This window comes from Canis lupus, chromosome 20, assembly GCF_048164855.1.
Source record: "Canis lupus baileyi chromosome 20, mCanLup2.hap1, whole genome shotgun sequence".
In the NCBI taxonomy this organism is placed as follows: Eukaryota; Metazoa; Chordata; class Mammalia; order Carnivora; family Canidae; genus Canis; species Canis lupus.
The window spans coordinates 53,154,735-53,176,480 of NC_132857.1; the positions used below are offsets into that span (position 1 = coordinate 53,154,735).

The 21,746-nt window shown below is 35.5% G+C and overlaps 1 long non-coding RNA gene across 7 annotated transcripts in view; it reads right to left on the reverse strand.

The window, feature by feature from the left end:
* LOC140611969 (uncharacterized) overlaps positions 1–21,746 on the reverse strand; it is a 317,125-nt gene that overhangs the window by 86,793 nt on the left and 208,586 nt on the right. For 4 of the 7 annotated variants that reach the window (XR_012013313.1, XR_012013318.1, XR_012013314.1 and 1 more), the window contains one exon: positions 1,126–1,278. The exons of the other annotated variants lie outside the window; for them this stretch is intronic. This is a non-coding gene — a long non-coding RNA (uncharacterized lncRNA). The remainder of the gene's footprint in view (positions 1–1,125; positions 1,279–21,746) is intronic. 7 annotated transcript variants of the gene reach the window in all.

Genomic DNA, 21,746 nt, shown 5'->3' on the forward strand with positions numbered 1-21,746 from the left:
AAAGTGTCCAGAAAGAAGAGTATTTCATTTTTTTAAAAATCGACATTCAATCTTGGTTACGCATCTTTTGTTACTTGATTATTTGATTACTGTCTTCTGCTTCTAATTATCAAAGATATTATCACACATACTGACCCCCTCTCAGTAAGTGCCAGTACCACATCATCAGAACTTTCTCAAAATAATTATTGCTTGATTTCTAAGCTGGTTCAGGTTGCGTGCTACTAAGTAGAACATTTAAAAGATACTGAGAGCATAGGGTGCCTGGGTTGTACAGTCCATTCAGGAACTGACTCATTTTTCTGCTTAGGTTGTGATCTCAGGACCTTAATTCAGGGTCGTGAGATGGAGCCATACAGGGGGGCTCAGCAGAGAGTTGGCTTAAGATTCTCACCCCCTCTTCCTCTGCCCCTCCTGCCACTACCTGTGTGAACACTCTCTTTCCCTAAAAACAAACAAACAAAAAAACGAGAGAAAGAAAGAAAGAAAGAAGAAAGAAAGAAAGAAAGAAAGAAAGAAAGAAAGAAAGAAAGAAAGAAGAAAGAAAGAAGAAAGAAAGAAAGAAAGAAAGAAAGAAAGAAAGAAAGAAAGAAAAAGAAAAGATTACTGAGAAGAAATCATTTACCTCCTCATCATCTTACAGATGTTTACAGGTGTTTTCACTAGGAAGTTTGATCAAAAATGTAAATACTTAAATTGCCTATTTAAGAATTATTTTCAGCCAATAGTATCATATATTATAACAGTGTGGTCTTAAAACTTTTAATATGTCCCTATCTCTCTTCATAAAAATCAGCCCCAAAACAAGGGCTTCTGAAACTGTTTCTGAAAACCTGTCAAAATAATAAAAGACATGAAAGCATTAAAAATACATTGGAGTAAAAATATCTCTGAAACGAGGATGTCATTTCTTCTCTAATCATCTATTGGCATTAAATTGGAACATTGGTTGAATTTCAAATAAAATAAGAGGTCTCTCAAATTTAACTGTCATATTATGTTACCCTATGTGATTTTATGAGATGTTGTGTTAGCAAAGAATGGGAAAGCACTGAATATAATTCAGAGTACTATAAACTAGATAACGTGACTTGACAACTGAAATTTAAAAGGGAAAGTACTTACAGTAGTTTCATATCCGACATCACCACCAACTTGTACATCTAACAAAGAAATTTAGTATGAGGGTTGGTAACGATATGTTGCCAAGAAATGTGTGGATCGAATTTCAGGAAAGATTCAAATTCTGTTGAGTAGTTTTAAGATACTTCTTTGTTGCTGAAAAATAATTCCTTTGTTTAAGTGTTACAATGTAACATATAGCAAGAAAAAAAAAAAAAAACCAAGTTCAACTTCAACTATATCATCACCAAACAATTTGAAACCAAATCCTTACTTTTATACATTTCTTCCTGGTGAAGAGAGAAAAGATCTCTAGCTTTGAATAATATTTTAGATGGCAAAAACCATCTCTAAATGAAGATCCTTTTAAGGCTGTGATATTATGTTCTTTAAGTCATCAATATTCTGGGCATGGCTTACTTTACAGAGAAGATTCATTCTTTGCTGAGACATAATTGCATTATCAGATATTAAGAAGAAACCATAAACCACAAAATGGAAATCAGCTCTCCAACGGCCATTTTATACTCTGAAGATGATTTTATTTTAACATTTTTGTTGTCAACCACAGAGCAGCATGCTAAGATGGGAAACCCAAATTTCAACATCACTCTAACCTGAATAAAATTTAAATATATGAACACTAAATTGAATAATCAATAACAGATTTTTAGTCAGATAACCATTTCTTTGGCAGTAAACAGCATATAGGCAAATGCATCTAAGCAAACTCCATCTTCATTAGTGTCACAGCTTTGCCAGATCTTTTAGAAGCAAGAAGACATTTTCATGTTTTCCAACGTTCTATTGTTTTTCAGTCTCCATCAAAAATTTGCAATGACACTACCACTTTCTATTCATTGTCTATTCAGATTTGTAAATGGAATTTATTGCAAGCAATGTCATTTTACAGATTAAATTAATGTTATTATAAAGAGCTTTAAAACTCAAAAATATTTATGAGTCATGCTGAAAAAGGATCTGTACTCAGTTATAATGATTAATAAAGAAGTCCCCCAAGTTTTCACAGATGAAATCGCCACCATGTGCATATTTTGAGCACAAATCAGATAACAATAATTCTAAAAGAAGAATGAAAAGAAGCACCGAGTCACTAATGCATCAGTTGGATCAACATGTTATTGGTGGATTGAGTGAAATTTTGCTTTCAAAGTTGGTTAATCTGTGCATAGGCAAATGTGAAAGTGTGGGTGAACTGAATGTATGAGAATTTGAACATAAATATCTGTGGGAGATCATTATAATATTTCCCAACCAATTTCACCTCTTCAACATGACATTACTGGTTGCTGTTCCCATCATCAATAAATGGAGCCTATTTGTCTATTCTCCTGTGTACAGGCTGGACATAGGTAAATAGAATGTGGCTTTTCTAGTCTTCATGTAAAGGGTTGAGTATGCATGAGGCCAGGTGGAAGGAGCTGAAGAATCACCTGGACCATCTACATGATGATGAGAAAACATAAATCTCTGTTTATTATTTTTTAAATATCTGTTATTTAAGCCACTTTGTATGCACTTATAAATGAACTAGACAACTTAAAAATTAAGGTGAGATTGAAAAATACTTAGATATTAGATGTTACATCAAACTTCATCAGGTGTTCTGTTTCTGTCATTTCTATGGGAAGTATAATACTGATAATTCAGGCACTCATAACTACTTGGAATCTAGTCGTTTGTTAGCAATGGGGGCTAGAGAAACAAAAAGTGTCTAAAGTGTAAACCATTGTATTCATTGGAGTAGAACCTTAGTTAACTGGAAGTTCCAATCAAACTATAAAGAGAAAGATGACAACAAACTAAGCTAATATTAAGGATTTGTTTGACTTTGCAGGTAATTTTGAGTTATGTTTAAGAATAGTGGTTCTCAAATATGAAGGATTTTAAATTCACTGTCCTGATTTCCACTCTAGAGACACTGATTCAATTAATCTGTAAGGTCGGAGTATCAGGAACTTTACTCAGGTAAAAAATATAGTCAGTCTAGGGGTACCTGGCTGGCTCAGTTGGTGGAGCATGTGACTCTTGATTTTGGGATTGTGAGTTCCAGCAGCCCCACACTGGGTGTGCTTAAGTATACCCAGTATACCTCTAAGTATCTAAGAGGATACTTAGAAGTGAAATTAAAAAAAAAAAAAGACATAGTCTAAATTTCTTCCTTGTATTTGTTACATGTTTATAGAAATTGTATATACATGCAGAAAGAGAAAAAAATACACACACTTATTGAAAGATTGAGAAAGAATTTACATATATAGGAAAAGTTTATATATGCAAATTACATAGAAAGAAATTACATATATATTATCTATATAATAAAAGTACAAGGTCACCATTATTACTATTGGTTCTATATCTATTATTTAAAGAACTAGCAATAATGGTGACCTTGTACTATTACCAGATCCTAAAACCTGAAATAATGTTTATATTATTTTATAAAGAAGATGCACTATTGATTTTTTTTTTTTTTTTAGAAATATTCTCAATGGGAAAAAAAAAAAGCTTGAGGAATTTTAGGAACGTCTCTGGCTAAAGACTGAGTAACAAAACTGCTATCTCTATTATTCTGTTTACTTAGAATTACTGTTAATCTTACAAATTCACTAAGCTAATTTCTGAAATGGTTTACATGATAGGTTTTTTTAAATTATGCTTAAGATTCTAGAAATTTACATAGTACTATTATTCCAAATAATCCAATTATAATCCTTATAATATCTCAGGGAGCAAAATACTTATCAAGTTTAATAATGATCACATAAGCAGAAAAATTGCCACCCTATTAATAGATGTCACTGTAACATAAATATTCTATCCTTTGATGTTTTTACCTAATTGTGGTTTACTTACAAACCGTGTAAATCCCAGGGTAGTTTCCAAAACAGTGTTCTCTTTCTCACACACACAATAATGGGCCTTTTTACTAGGTTCTTTAAAGGTTGCACTAAGTAGATAAAGCTGTTTATTTGGACTAATTTAAATATCTGGATATAAAATATACCAATTATATGCAAGATAATTAAATAGAAAATTAATTCCTATTTATTTTTAGATTTACATTTTTACTTAAACTTTGTACAAAATTAATACAAAGGACAGACTCTCCTCATTCTCTTCTGTAAGTGTTCAAAATTAATTCCCACACTGAAGATACTGCACGTTAATTTACCTAACTTGAAAACCCTCACTTTTCAGATCATCTCCAAAAGAAGTGGTCAATACATGCAAATCAACATATTATACGTTTTCACACATTTTCTAATGCTCTTCTCCCCTTTTTGACTTTCACTGCAAAATTTGGTAATCGTTGCATCATTTCTTTGTTAGTTTTATATCTGCCATGATAAAAAACAACATTTTTTTCTAGTGTTACCAGATATTAATATGAACATGATGATTGACGAAATTCTGAAATTTATCAGGATTTTTATTTTCCCCAAGATCATACACGGCTCCTAGAATTATAGCTCTGTTCCTCAAAGACAGTTGAATACAACAGTTTTGATGTACTATTTCCATGGCAATACATTTTGGAATTCTGATGGTGTTTTCTCCATAGAAAGGCTTTTTGGTCACTAAGTAGCAGGGATTGTGGCTGGCAAACTGCATTTTATGACAAGACAGAAGGGCCTTTATTCCAATTAACTGAGTGACCTGGGACAACCACTTCAGTCACCCAAATACATGGCCTCTGTCAAAAAGGCAGAAAAGTAAAATACCTGCTATCAAACGCTGCAAATGGACTTGGTGAGAATGCACACATTTACATGTGGAGAGACACATGTGTCCAGTGCCCTTCCAGGTCCCGATGAAAGGCAATGGCATTCTATCCTGAACAAATGAATGATAAAGTGCACTGTACTCTTGCCTAGAGAAGTGTTATTCAAGTATTGTCAGGAACCCCCGTGTCCCCCGCAAAGAAGTTAGATGCATTCTCTACTTTAGCATATAATTATATATGTTATAGTATTTTTACTATATACACAATATGTTTATATAAAGCAATAGCATTGCTATAATGATAATAAAACTAAAAACAACACATACATTATATTTTATCTTGTGTAATAATAAGAGTAAATGCACATATTATATTTTATTAAATGTCAGGCATGGCCATCTAAATGCTTTTACTCATTAAGTCACTTAATCCTCACAATAACCCTTATTTGGCACATTGGACAGAGAAAAATCAAATGAGGTACAAAGAGATTAATAACTGGTCTAGATCTCATAGCTAAAACCTACAATGTCTTGGAGCTGGAATTTGAACATGGTAAGCCTAGCTCCCAGACTTTATATTTTAAAACACTACATGAATCTGCTTCTTACATAGTGTAATTATCACAATACTATTGCAATTCAGCTTCTGTTCAGGTAATGTATCTTGGTACTTGGAAGAGATTCTAACACAGTTATTTTTCCACGCCAGAAGAATAAATTATCAGAATATAGTGTTCTTTTACTAAATCTCCTTGTATTATAAAAAAAAAATCACTTAAGCTTAACACTGGTATTTTGATACTAGTTTAACTTTGAAAATGGCAATATAAGTATTTCTTAAACATGCAAAGTACAGAAAATATTTGAGTATTTCATATAAAATAACGTCATTTAATAATGTTCATGTATATACTCTTTCTAATTACACTAAGAGTTTCATAGATGTATTAAGTTGCATGTCTGTTGCATTAGCCGATTCTTTCCGACATGTTGACTGCTCAACATTGTCTTAAACATAAACATGAATATAAAGTCGTCTTAAACAATAGTAGGAAGCATGTATGTTGGTAAAAAACTTAATCAGGTTACTAGGTTTCAGAGGAGTGAGCATATATAGAGAATGTTGTAGCAGTTGAAATAACTGATGATAATGTGGCAAAGAAAGCTAGGATAGGACACTGACAGCCCGCTACATGTAAGGTAAGCACAGGTAGAGGAGGGTGGTGTATTCTAAACCAAGTGATAATAACAGCAAGATCAGCACAAGTGACTAAAGTTACAGTGACTTGAATTTTTCTCACTGGCTTCTAACTCAGTATGTGGTGTCCTTTTGCTCTTGCTTGAAAATAAAAGTTGGGGAGAAGGAGAAAACAGGAAGAGAAAAAGTTAATAAAAGAGAATATTTGATAATCTATGGATCTTCTAACTGGCCAGGACGGTGGGAGAGGGTACGGTGAGAGGCGATTTGCTGTGAATAGTTACCCAAAAGGCCAGTTGTGGTGACTGTTTTGTTTCATCTTCCAAATGAGCCCCCAAGGAAACCATATGGTATATAGCTTTCCTAGGGGTACATGGAAGCTTATGCCTAACATCTATTGGTTAGAGTTAACTGGTTTTATATTTGGAGGCTAACTAGAGAGAAAAATGCTTACTCATTCTGCAAAAATAAACTTCAGATGAGTCAAGTTTGTTTATATTTTTAAAATATGAGTATTTGCCTCCGGAGACACGCAATCATAGCATCATTTGTAGCAAATTTATCACTGCAGGTTTAGAGTTTGGATTGAGAATATCAAATTAAGTCCCCAAATCATTAATCTTATAATAAATAAGTTTTTGACATAATCAGATTGGATATAAACCTCTGTTTTCAGCCTGCATCCAGTACTCAATCTAGGGAAGCTAAAAATTTTAACTTCTGTGGAGGGAAATAAAGGGGTAGTTGGAGGAGATGGCCAGGATGGGTGAGTAAACAATAGGCAACCCAGACTCAGGAAGAAGTGGGAGACAAAAATGGGCCCTAGAGCTCCAGCGATCAATACAATATTCTCCACCTATGCTGAGAAATATGGCAGCCAATTAACAGGAAGACTCATGGAATCACTGACACTGTTGTGGAAACTCCAATAACACACAGGCCCCAAAATCTCTATTAATATTTAAATTGAATCTGACAAATACTCCTAAGTGTTGAGACTTGAATGGATTTGAACCTCATCCACACTCAGAGGTGCTCTCAACTGTTGCATAGGATCATTCTAATAATTATATTAAACTCTCTAAAACGTAACACCCATTTTAGACAAATGGATTTTTTAGTGTGAATTCCTTTCAGTTTGGAATCCAATCATATATACCAAAGAGAATGAAGTCTAGGATTCCATAGTCTTAATACTTGGGTAGTCTACATTCTTTGAGAGACAAAGAGTTTTTAGTGAATCTAGGAAACCTAACAGATGCTGCCAATGTACTCTGGAAATCACATGAGGGCTTACCCATTCAGTAAAAGTAGATCACGTTACTTAGGCCAATAACCCTCCCACAGAGGAATTTTTTTTTAAGATTTTATTTATTCATTCATGAGAGACACAGAGAGAGAGAGAGAGAGGCAGAGACACGTGAGGCAGAGGGAGAAGCAGGCTCCATGCAGGGAGCCCGAGGTGGGACTCGATCCAGGGTCTCCAGGATCACGCTCTGGGCCGAAGGAAGCACTAAATTGCTGAGCCGTCGGGCTGCCCCCACAGAGGAATTTTTTAAAACCATGTTCTCTCTGACCAATTTTTAAAAAGTATCAGCTATGTATAATAATATACATAATATAGTCAAATAATGTAACGTTTTTATAGTCAAAAAATAGGGAAAAAATGAGAACCTAGAAGACATTTGCTAGTTTCTCAGAAAGAACAAGGAAGAGTTCTACTTTCAGTATGGAAAACAGATTTCTTAATAAACCAACGTTTTACAGATAGCAAATGTAACATCTAGGCAAAAGATGGGGATCTGGAAAATAAAAAAAAGCAGGCTGATTTTGAAGAGGATCCAAAATCTAAGGAGGTTGGTGGTCTGGGTGAGTTTCCTGTTTTGGGGGCTTTATACTGAGGGTAGCTGCTGTGGTGCACAAAATTCCGATAGAGTGCCTTTCACTGTTCTGGCTAGAAGGACAGGGAATGAATGTGCAGCCTGGATAGAATTTGTGAAGGTTGAGAGAGAGATCCAAAAATAGGTAAAAGACTCAAAGTTTATGTGTATAAATTCTGTTAATGTTTCTGGCTCACCTTCCAAACAGGTATTCATGAGGTAAGCTGAAAACATTCTGGGCTAAGATTGAAATACAGTAAGGAAAACGAAGATTCCATATGCTATCTACTTAGGCAAGGCTGAGTTTTTCAGTTGAGTCTAACCAGGTTCATTTTCTTCTAAAGCAAAAACATCATCCTTCTAAGAGGACTCGAAGAGCATCCAGAGTCTCCACAACAGAACTGTAATGATATTCGAGATATTATAGACAGCTTTATATAATTAACTTGAAAATTTAGACAAATGGACAAATCCTAGGAAACTATTATCAGATAGCAAGGATTACTTTGAATCTACAGTCATTATGATATTGACACAAGGATAGAAAAAGAGGGATACAGAAAAGAGAACCCAGAGACACATCCTTGTATGTATGGACTCTTGATTTATAACAAAGGTGCGAGTGTAGACAGGGAGGGAAACTTAAAAATAACACCTGCCTTACATAGGTAGGTATAGGCCTAAGTGTGAAATGAAAAACTATGAACTTCTTAAGGATATTGCAGAAAAATATCTTTCTATTTTGGATAGAAAAAAGTTCTTTTAATTAAGAAAAGAAAGCACTAAAGAATTAAAGATAAGAAAAAATTAAGCCAGATTAAAATTAAGAATTTTTGTTCTTCAGAGATACCATATAAGGATAATATAGAAATGCTAATTAAATCCATAATGAAAGTCTACTCTATACCAACCAGATTGGCAAACATTTTAAAATTTGACATTACCAAGTGTCTATTGATGATATGAAGCACCTGGATTTTCCATACATGGTTGTTGGCCATAAAAAGTCATCCAACTGCTTTATGAAAATATCATACCCAGTATATTTGAGAAAACTATAAATCTAATTTTAAAAAAAGATTTATTTATTGATTTGAGAGAGAGAGGGAGACGCATGAGTTGTAGGGGCAGAGGGAGAGCTGGTGAGAGAGAATCCCTGTGGGACTCCATCTCAAGTCCCTAAGATTCCCCAGGAATCAGGGGCTCAATCGACTGTTCTACCCAGATGCCCCCCACCAAAACCACAAATCTGCTTTTGAACGTGGACTAGAGAAGTAGGTAGAATTTTTTTTAATACCCCCAAACTTGAAACAATATAATTTTCAATCAATAGTAGGATGGGAAAATAGAATGTGGCATGTTAATAAAATATTATATAGCAGTTCTACTTAAAATATTGTCCACTGGCTGACAGTGATACAAGAAATGCTTGATACAGGTCTGTGAAGAGATTAGGAATTTGTACCAGAATAAAACAATCAACTACTTCACTAAGCATACTAGATTTTGCTTGTTTTAGCAAATATTTTCTCAATGAAGATATAATACATTGATTTACACCCTTGTGTGTTCATTTACATTCCTTGTGGAATTGTCACTTGAGAGCCAACTACTTTGAGTGGCACTGATATACAGTCAGGAAAATGAACAAACCAGATCTACATACTGTAATATAATCCTAGAAACATGTTTAACAAAGAAAAATTTGGAAATTCTGGAAAAATTTGGAAAAATTTGGAGATACTGGAAATTCACACAGTATGTTTTGGGGTACCTAAAAGATCTAAACAGGAAATACTAATTTATATTAAAAATGTATTAAAACTAAAAAGGAAAAAAATGAGGAATTGATTATCTCCAAAGTCAGAATATGTTGATTCTCTACAAGGAAGTATATTATGTGTGTGATCGGGAAAGAACTAATGGGGGATCTCTGTTGGAAGTGTTCTGTTGATTGATTTGGTTCATGGTTACCTGGGTGGACACTTCATAATTATTTTTAACTCTCTACGATGGATATTTTATGCAACTTTATATGTGTGTGCTACTCTCCTATTAGAAAAAATAAGAATAAAGAAATTTTCTGTAGGTAATATCTAAACAGGAAAAATATTTTAGGCAAAAGGAAAAGGTTACTAAAGGGGTATATAAAAAAAAAAAAAAGGAATAGATTAGTCCTTTGTCCGAAGAAAATCACACTTATCTGAATTGAACAGAGTAATTAAAAAAAAAATATGGACAGTCCCATTAGGGCCAGGTTTAAGAATCCAGCCTTAGAACCACTGAAGGTATTGAGGAGGCTCTGAGAAAAAGGCACCATCCTAGGAGGAAGACACATGAAGAAATGAGAACATAAGTATGTTAGCCAATCGTTAGAGTCACGGGAAAAAAAGTCTTAGCTACGTACCTACAAGTGATACAAGAAAAAGAAAGCAAAGAGGAAGAAGTATAGAAAGGAAGGAAAGAAGAGAGGGAGGGAGAAAAACATGAATAATAATAATGAAGTCTCTGTGCTAAAAAAAAAAAAAAAATCGGGAAAGGGAAATAAATTGAAAATGGATTGAAGATCACAGAGTAAAAAAGACCAGGGTGAGAAAAGAATGTTATGTGGAGAATAAGTGAATAGCAATGGATGAATCACTATCTCTAAAATCCTAGTGCCCAAACTGTAAGTCAGCGTCTCAGGCCCTGCAGCAGCTCTGACTAACACTGGGTCTCCCCAGCAGTGGCAACTAGAGATCTGGAGACCTACTAAGTGAAAGGAGACAGCACCTGTCCCCATACTTGCACCATGGCTTGGTGGGATGGGGACAGAGGGACTACAACGGACACACCTGTTCAAAACACTGGGGGAATGGGAAGCAAGCAGCAGCCAGTGATCTGGAGTTATTTTGAACCTGAGGATGGGCATGTAGTGACCTTTCTTGCTCAGCAGCAAGAGGAGCATTGTTCAGGGTGAGCCGAGGGAGGGCCAGCCCAGGCCTGCAGGCATCTTTACCCCTGTCTGAAATTCTCTTTAACCAAGATGCCTTTCATGCGACCTCTGGGTGGCTCCGCGGTTGTGCATCTGCCTTTGGCTTGGGGTGTGATCCCAGAGTCCTGGGATCGAGTCCCACTCCCCGCAGGGAGCCTGTTTCTCCCTCTGCCTGTGTCTCTGCCTCTCTCTGTGTGTCTCTCATGAATAAATAAAATCTTAAAAAAAACAAAAACAAAAACATGATGCCTTTCAGAGAACAATGGTCCATGAGTGGTGTTAGGCTACATTTTGCTACATCTACAAAGAGGGAAATGCAGAAATCAGAATAAATATTTAGAAAATTTCACGATGCTTTTGTCATTCAAGTGAGTGACAGCGCGGTGCTGTTGTCATAAAGCGTAACAGACTGTGGGCACTCTCAAAGTTGTGATGGATCGCATGCGTTTTCAAGCACAGTGGACACATGACACAACATATGATATCTAAGTTGAGGTTGTGAAACCACTATAACGGACTCAATTCCTTCTAACTTTTTTGTCCATACAATCATTTAAAATTTTCATCAAGCTTTTAAAAAACACAAAAACTGTAGTTTAACATTATTAGCTATATTGGGAAAGTAAGCATTGTATTATTCATTTTTTAACCCTAATTTGCATTTGATGAAACAAACTTGAACTCTGTGAATGCAGCAGCAGAAACAAACCAAATGATGACAATAGAAACGATTCTGAAGAAATGAGGATCAAATGAGCTCATACTAGTTTTACTTAAAAGTATGACCTCTCATAGATTTACCATAATTGATGGTAAGTCGCTGAAACAACACTGTATTATTTGTGGAAATGTAATAGCTAATGAGGCAATTAAACTTTCAAAACTTACATGGCATTAACATAAAAAGCATAAAGAATTAAGTTCAAAACCAAAGAACTATTTGAAAGACAGATTATTAACTTAAAAAGTCAACAGAAGCAGATGTTCAATAATTTTACATATAAACATGAGTGCATTGCAGGCTTCTTGTAAAGCACCACTTTGGGTTGCTAAGACTGAGAAAAACATAAACAATTGCAAAAAGATTAGTGAAATTCTGCAGTAAATGTCTTTGCCTGGAAGTGTTCGATGACTGCTGCAAAGAAGGTAATTCCAGTGCCATTTCTGGATGACACACCGTGTTTGAATATCTGCATGTAGTGAGGACTAAGGCTAGCAAAGTATTTTTCACTCTTGCTTCATTGATGCCACAAATATTGTGAAAGGGTGTTTCTTTAAATATAAGGACAGTTTAAGTCTGATGACTGTATGATGGACGATCTCTTTCTCTTTTACATTATTATTATTATTATTATTATTATTATTATTATAGTTTTAAGAGACACAGGTACCTCTGCACTATATAAAACGGACTACTTGCATTGCTGACAAATGTAGTTCGGAAGTGAAATGTTGGGCACGAGGATATTCTAATGGTGCAGCTGCAATGGCAGGAAAACGTTTTGAAGTAATTACCCGAACTGAGGAGCTTGTACCAGAATGTAAAGCAGCACAGTGCTTCCTTCATCGAAATCCTTATTTTTTTTTAAAAGCAGTCATTTTAATTAAACAATGTGTTTTGTGATGTAATAAAATTATAAATTATGTAGAGGCTAATGGGTTAAATTGGATATTTTTCATTTAAATACCATTAAGTGACAAAACACAAAGTGATTGTAAATAATTGTAAGTGGAGGCTGAGCTAATAAGTTTATTGAAGTTAGAGGCTCTGTCAAGAACATGTGCACTGTGAAAGGACCTCACGATGCTTTTGTCAGGTAAGGAACCAGTTTAATTCCAACTGTGAACCAGATGTGAACAAAACAGCCCTGTTTGTTTATTTTTCTGAAATATTGGTCGTTTTTATTAATCCGATGGCTTTTGCAAGAGCTAAACGCAACATTTTTTCCAATGGAAGAAAAAGTCAAAGAAAAAAGTGAGAAGTTGGAGGCTTTCAACAGATTGTAATGACACATTCCAACTTTTAACTGTTTTGCAAGAGGTAGACTGTTATTATGCATCTGCCAAATTTAGCATGGAATATCATATAAATCTTGTAGAATACCTTGAATTTTTTCCATCCATAATATCTGTTCATAGGAAACTCATGGATTCAAAATCCCTTTATTTCATTAAACAATAATACAAACTAAACCAGAACTCTGCAACATCAATTATTAGAATTTCTACTAACGAAGGACTGAAGCACACAACGTAACTTGCTTCATTTTTAATAATCATGAAAAATGAATATTCTTGGCTTGCTGAAATTGTTTTAAAATTTCTTTTTTTTTTCCCATAACAGAGCTTCTGGGAGAGGAAACTCAGTAAGACCAGTTTCCATACTCTGAGGGCTATTAATTAAAACAATACAGAAACAATTTTGCTATGCATTATCCCCTGTGAGCAGCACTGCCATCAATCCAACCTATTTTGGAGAAGTTAACCAGCAAAAAGTGAACTTATCTGTCACATTAAAAATTTCGGTATTGGTGGAATGGTGGTCTCCCAGGGTGAACCTATTAGTATCTAAAATGGGGGAGTCACTATTTCATTCCTAAGAGGTTTTCTCAAGAAGAGGGAGACTAGCTGTTGTGAAATTACAATTCCCAGTATCATTATCTTTATGTACATTTAACAAATAATGTGCATGATTCTGTGATTTCTATGTTTTTCGAATTGTGTTTATTAAAATTCATTTTAGAGCTGTTAAGCAAAAAAAAAAACTTTTTAGAGGAGATTTTAAAGAGAGTGTCCTTAAAAAATGCTATTCTAAGCAACTAGAGTAATTAGTAGAATTGGGAAATCTGTAGAAGTGAAATATCAAGCAAAATAAATTTAAAGAGTAAAAGGTGTTAGCATAAATGATCAATGTGATGAGAGAACGTTTAGACAAAAATAAAGACACTGTGTAACAATGACTTCAAGTGCAAGGAATGATGGCCTTCTGAAGTCAGAGATTGGCAAGTGATTTTGAAGGAGATTTTAGTCACAATTTCCTACCAAGAAATCGTAAGACATCTGACTGGGGTGTCTGAGGTTAAGAACTTAAAATTAAGCTCTCTACCCTCCATTTCCCCCTTTGGATCTGGAATGTCTAGGCCTGATTACTCCTAGCTCTCCTATAAACTGGGGACTCTGTCCTTGTGGAGTGAGGTGCCAGTTTTACACTAGAGCCTATGGCTGTGTCATTCATAAGGTGCACACATCTACCTGGGTTAGAACAAAAGTGGCTATTTTGCTGTTCATGTGCTTTACTTTATTGTCCAATGTAATTCTGAACAGAAATCTGGCAGGCGGCATTTGTCACGGTCAGGTCCTAATGCCTGCTTAGTGAGACAATTTTACAAATCATAAGATGAAAATCTGAGGGAGGGATGCCCTTTCATCAAAATAGTAATTTATTATTTAGTTTGTATGGATATTTATAGTCCTTTCTCTCTCTTTGTCTCTCTCTCTCTCTTGTCTCTCTCATCTATCTATCTATCATCTATCATCTATCTATCTATCTATCTATCTATCTATCTATCTATCTATCCATCCATCCATCCACACTATAGCTTGGTCTTAGGACTTGTATCCATGCATCAAGAGTTATCATAAATATTTTGATAATAACAGCATCCAGATTTTATTACCAGAAGCAATATCATGTTTTACAACTTATCCTGTTGTGAAATGCAGTATGCCTGTTGCTCTGATACCCCAAATATTCTTGTGTCACGTGTAAAATTCTTCTGTGCTTACCAGCTACTGCAGGGATGGGCGTAAGAGGGGAAATAATGCTGTCTTAGCTACTTCAGCACAGACTTTTCATACTCTGCTCCATTCACAGGAGTTCTTGTCAACTTGCGTTATATGTGAATAACACAAAGGCTTAAAGACATTCCCTCTGGTTAGATAAGAAAACCTAACAGTTTTCCAGAGCATGCAGGATTAATCACACATAATAATTATACAAAGTGATAACACGCTTGTTATAAAAGCATCTACACACCATTAAACAAACAGTGGCAGAAACATCTAGGAATAAGGAAGATAAACATTAATTGCTGATGATAAGGAGGATGCAAAAGACATCCAGAAATATAAATTCTAATTTTCACTGGTAAGATATTTGGGGTCCAAGGATTTCAAGTTCTAGTTCTTCTGTGTCTATGCTGGCTCCTCTTGTCAATGAATCACATGCAGGGAAACACTTGGCTTTGACAGTCCAGTGTTACCCTGGCACAGAGAGCAGATTACTAAGCATCTTGTCTTTCATTTTCAATTTTATGCTTTTAAACACTTCTTTGATGCCAAAGGAGTCGAGTGAGACTGCAATCCAGAGGAGGAATTTTTAACAACAGAAAATAAATGTAGATGAAGAGACCATTTTAATAGTGTGCCTCGAAGTTTCCAAAAGCTGCTTCCACTGTATCAGAAAGTGTGACGGGGAAGGGATTTCTCTGGTTAACCTACATGGTATGCTAAAGAAAGCACCCTTCTTGAAGCTGATTTTTGTTAAAGTACCAAAACCAAACCAATGGGGCAAAGAAATTTTTGGTTCTTATCAATTCTGTTTCTCTGAACTGAATTTCATAATCATCTTATAGTTTACATTGTCCCTCAAACCCATGAAATGATGTCCTGTGTATTCCCTTTGTGTCCTCAGGTTTTCTGTGAGTGCTCGTAAATTCACTTCTCAGTTCCTCTCATCAAGAAAGTAAACATATTCACACAGTACCGGCAGCTAGCATGGCCTCTTGCATATTTCTCCAGATGATGGGTGGGTGGATGTGGCTGGAAGTGTTCACTCTCTGTTTCACTGACATTTCTGGTAGGAAGAGAGATATAGCTGGAAGATGTAGTCATATCTTATTAATCTTATTTAATTGAGGGACAAGCTGTGCCCCCCGTGTGCCCTCAGGAACGTCAGCTTCACCATTCTGTAATATGGTCTTTGTCTACCAATATACACAGACACATACTCTGAGAGCTCCAATATTTCGAGAAGGAAATCCAATTACATGCAATAATCATGCCGTCCTATGTGACACTTACTCCATCACATTCAGACTTTTAGAATCCAGTAAAAAGCTGGAAACTGAGAACTTCAGCTTATAAAGTTACAGCTCTACTGTAACTAGCTGTGTGGTTTGGAGCATGCTAATTACCCACACTAAGTCTCAGTTTTCATTCTCATAAAATGAAGAAGACATGCAGATAATGCATTTAAGCCATTCCAGTGAGATGCATGACAAAAGGGTATGGGGCTTTTGGTAAGTGTTGGGCTCAAGTCCAGCTGAAGATTGTGCAATTTCATTTTTTTTTTAATAAGTCGATTAGCTGAACAACACACATTTTGATTCGGATTTAACTTGGGAGATCTTAGTTTAACACTTATGTTTTTTAAGCCCCTCCCAATGCAAGCTCCTTTGATTTTACCAAAGTCCTCAACATCAATATTCAAACTAATTTAGCACTATAAAACCAATAGCAGACATGACTTATAGAAGAAAAGTAACAGAGTTTGGAAAGGTTATTTGTGTCATTTTCTCTTGGCTGTGTAGCCTGAATAAGAATTGTGCCTTTCCAGACCTCTTAGTAAATAATATGAACAGAAACTATCAATATGGAATCTTCCCATTAGCCGCACACACAGTAGGCCATTAAAGGAGTGCCATTATGTTGGTTGATAAACCTCATTAGCCATTGCCCTTTCTCCGCATTGACATTTTTCTCTGTCTACTTTTTGGCTCTGTATGTGGGGATCATTAAATGTAGAAGAGGCTCGGATGGCTATATTTTACCTTCTTGTCAAATATTTACATGTCATGGGTAAGGTCTTGCAGAGGAGTTGTGATTAGTTGCCAAGGAATATCAAGAATCAAATGCAACTGTTAGTATTTAAAGGTTTTTCTGTTTATTTCTGCAACTGCAGAGGATAAACAGTGTCAGTTCAAAGTAAACTCCAGCGTACATATAATTTTCAAAGATGGTAGTCCTTTAAAGTTTTGCGTTGTTCAAAACACATGGCCTCGTGCTAGGTTTTCAGCCAGCCCTTTGGGGTTAATAGTGCCATGTGTGAAGAATCAAGCAACTGCCTTGCCCTCTGGCCACTTTGAAACTAATTAGAAGCTTCCATTAAAGAGCTTAAAATCTAATGAAGATTTACAAGCGAAGAAAATAAACCTAAACAGAACAAATACAATCAAAGTTGTAAAGGGAACACATTCTGAGTTTCATATTTGGAATAAACAGGAAAACACAAACAACTAGAATTTCAGAGAGAACAGTAAGAACCCAGAAAGGGGAACACAAGCTACTGTTCTGCAAACGTCGTTTTGAGTGATGTTCAGAAGATACTGATGGAAGCCACTGTTTGTCTCAGTCACTTGAGAATTGTTTTCTAACATCACCCTCCCTGCCAAATATCTGTCCCTCCTTCCCACCCATGTAATCAGGAAGCTAATTCCATCTAATGATGATTCCCAGTTCGTGACAAATACTACTTGCTCTTATGGATTTGTTAATAATCCTCCTCTCCCTACCTCCAGAATGAAGGTAGGTATGGAACCTCTGTTCATCCTCAAAATGTGTTGTCATTATTTGAAATGACAGTAGATTCCGCTCTAACGACTGTTACTTTATTCATTCCCCCTACTGTCTCCTTCTTTTCCTTCTTCTGCTTCTCTATCCATCTCCCTTTTTCTTTATCATCATTTAGGCACACTTCATTACCTGTGGAATTAAGTATTTTTAAGGTCTTTGAAAAATATAGTGATAAGCAGTATCTCTTCTGTCCATTGTGTACATTGTAAGCTACCATCTGAGGGGACTCAGGAATAGAAAAAGCTTGAAAATTTAGACAAAATAACAAGAAATAAGAATAACAGAAATAGAGGGGGGGCACCTGGGTGCCTCAGTTGGTTAAGTGCCTTCAGCTCAGGTCATGATTCCATGGTCCTGGGATGGAGCCCTGCGTGTCAGGCTCCCTGCTCAATAGGAAATCTGCTTCTCTCTCTTCTCTCTCTCCTCTCCCCACTGCCCCCATTGGTGTTCTCTCTCTCTTTCTCTCTTTCACTCACTCTCAAATAAATAAATAAAATCTCTTTTTTTTTAAGAATAATAGAAATGGAATATCTACTGGATTTCATGGAAATTTAGGAAGCAGCTTTGTATATAGTAGACAGAGCACTAGATTGAGAGTTACCAAATCTGAGGTCTACTCCTTGCTCCCTAATTAATTAGCTAGAAGACTGAAAATTTGATTTTTCTTACCCTAAAGGTGGATGAAAGAAAGCAATACAAAATGTGGTAAGTGCTATAAGAGAAACGCCAACTATTTGCTATGAGGATATGTGCAAAGCAATATTTTATTCTTGCTTCTGGAATTAGGGAAGAATTCATGGCATTTGACCTGGTCCTTGAGGGCTATGAATTTCAGTAATCATAAAAGTGAGAAGAGAGGAGAGGAAGAGAGGTATTTCCAAATGAGTTCATAGTATCAACAAAGGAAAATATAAGCTATTATTTATATTTACTCAAAAGAGTCTAGTTCAACAAGGCACAGAATGTTCTCAAAATCTGTAGTATTTACTTTATTTACTATGGTAATTCCCAGTAGCTTCTCAAGTGATGCTAAATTTTCTTGGCCACTTAAAAGTTGAGTGAAATACTTATGCCATATATATGAAATTAAGTGCATTTTCTGTAGGAATATTGGGAGTTCTTAATGATATTTACATTTTTAAAGAGCTGATTGTATTCTGCAAAGGTTATAGTCTCAACCAGCATTTAGTGACTAGGGTTAAATTTCTTTTACCTAAAGTTATATGTCATCTCTATGATATTGTTGAATTTGTTTAAATTTTTTTTGTTATCACTGTGTTTTATGCATCACCAATTAAACAAAATGGAACAATGATTTCAAATGGTGAATTAAGATCTAAAAGTGGGGAAAAATAATAAATACAAGAAAGCATATCATGAATAGGCGCTGGTATCAGCAAACAATAGAAACCTGGTAATGGTTCTTCATACTGTATTCTAAAAGGGGCGTGTGACACAAAATTTTTGGACTTGCTTTACTCTCGCTGTTCACTTTGCCTGGACCACTTTCTCCAAATAGCCACTTGCCTAAATCTCTTCCTTCCTTCAAGGTTTGCTTGTATCTTACCTTCTCAAAAAGGAGCGCCATGAAGGCCTCATCTCATTATTCATACCTTGTTCTGTTTTATAGGACTTAGCACTTTCTAATGTACCAAATACTCTATTTATTGGTTATATGTCTTCCCCCTTTAACATATGAGTTCCTCAAGGTTTGGAATTTTTATCTGCTATATTCAATGTACCTGCTATATTCAATGTACCTGATATATTCAATAACTAGAATGCTTCTAAGCAAATAATAGAAGTTTAATAAATATTTTTGTTGACTTAACTAATTAGTTACCAAAGAGTTATATCTACGAGTTACAGTTGCCCTGTTGAATAAACACACTGAGTGATAAAAGAAACCAAATGGATGTGGACACTGACAAATAGCCCAAGCTGTCAACAGGCCAGATGTAGATACTTCCGTGAAGAAGTGAAAACTAAATAATCTGGCTCCTGATATCCTGATATTTAATAATTAATACTATTTATAATAAGTCTACAGTAAAACCTCATGCTTTATTTTGATAAGTTTACATCACGATAAACTCTTCTTTAATTTGGATAAAATTGGCAAGGTTTTTTTTTTTTTTTCTTTTTTTTAATCCAAACGTCCTTTAAATGGTTTACATGTGCTAAATTGTTGAGAAATTTTAACATATTGTATATAAGAAAAAGCCCTAAGAGATGATGTTTGAGAGCTAAAGTTCAGACCAGATTGTGGACAGAAGTGCTTTCAAACAACCAGGGAGAATTAATGAGAACCTCCAATATCGGAGGTAACACCAAGCAGATGATTGGAAATGGAAAAGAGTTACAGATATTTCCCAAACACCTAGTCCACCTTGGACATTGAAATATCATCCTATAAATTTTTGAATGAATATGTGACCCTTTGGACTTTTCTTTTCTTAACTCATTTCTATTCCAGGGTTATCCAAAGTTAACATGGATGAACTCTAAGAGATAAAATGGAAAATATTAGCAACAAAAGGCTATATACATGTGAAAAGAAAGATACCAATACTAACATAGATGTAGATACAGATAAAATCATTTCATTTTTACTAAACTCAGAATCTGGCAATTTCTTTATGGGAACAAACCAAGCAGAACTGCACTACTAAAAGATACAGTTGACCTAATCCTGAGCTTACTCCTATTAACCTCTCAACGTGAATTCATTCGTTAGACAACTATTACCTTGCAAAAGACAAACACGGCCTCTGTAAAGCACTAGCACACAGGATAGATCGTGAGAATGGAGGTAAATACGGTGTGGGATCACAAGAAGTACATGGCAATAAGAACTGGGAGATAAACAAGATAACTATAGAATGTGCCTGATAAATAAAAGATGTGAGAAGCTTAGAAAAATATAGGGCAACGTGAACCTCTGTTCCAAGAAGACCAGGTTTACCTGGAAGACATACTGGGACTTAAGGCTCTGAAGTGAAAGCCTAAATTGGTGAGGAAGGCTGTGAAGCGAGCTGTGCCTGTCCTGAGACTCATGGCACCGCGCAATGAGAAGAAAGACAGTTAGTTTACATTCCCTGACTTCCAGATTTTCTCAGTCTCAATTTATTATTCTTTCCTAAATTCACCACTCTCTTTTTTCAGTTCTTTAAAGACTTTAGAAGGGAAAATGACAACCCTGCCAGCACAAAGTGAGCAAAATGACTATAAAGAAATAGGCCCACTCTTGTTGGCCTGTATGGGGATTGGCTGTTTAACGGGGCTGCTGTTATGGTAGTTTGGGTGTAGATAACAGCTAATTTGCACAACTGTTGACTGAGATGACAAGTCCTTATGTTAGATTTAAAAAATGATTGATTTAAAAAAATGATTGATTTTTTTAAAAAATAGGAACAAGAAATAAACAACTATACATTCCTGCTATGTGGTTGGCACCATCCTCTTCTCTTTGAAAGGATATCTCATTTCATCCCCTCAGTAAACATGTGTGGGGAATTTGTTAAAAGCAATTACAGATGAGGCAACTGAGTCTTGAAAAGGTTAAGCCATTTTCCTAAAGTATATAAAAGCTTTCATAAATTATGCTATAATGCCAATTCATTTTCATTTCCCCTGAAACTTTGTGTTAAAGAACATAAAGTCTCTTTCAAAGATTCTATTTGACTTATGTTGTATGGACCCAGAAATTCTTCACAAATCCCCAAACCAAGAGTTTCCTTCTCATCCTTCATTTTTGGTTTATGTGTTGCTAATGGTGATCAAGGCTTAGCTGACATGCCTTATACTTTCATAGGACCTGTACTTTTCCTTTGTAGGATAAGTATACCACTTTAGTAATCATATAATCAAGCATGTACTGCTTAGTTACCTGCTTTCTCACACCACTCAGCTTCATGAGGTCAAAGACTGTGATTATTTTATTAATTTATTCCTGGCATTTGCTGGAAGCCAATCAAGCATGAAGGAAGGAAGGAAGGAAGGAAGGAAGGAAGGAAGGAAGGAAGGAAGGGAGGGAGGAAGACAGGGAAGGAAGGGGAAGAGAGAGGGAAGAGGGAGGGAGGGAGGGAAGGAAGGAAAGAAAGAAACCTCTGCTGGAAACATCAGGATAATATTCTAGTCTAACCAACCAAGATTATTTGGGGAACTGCAGGTTGTCCTCTTGTTATCA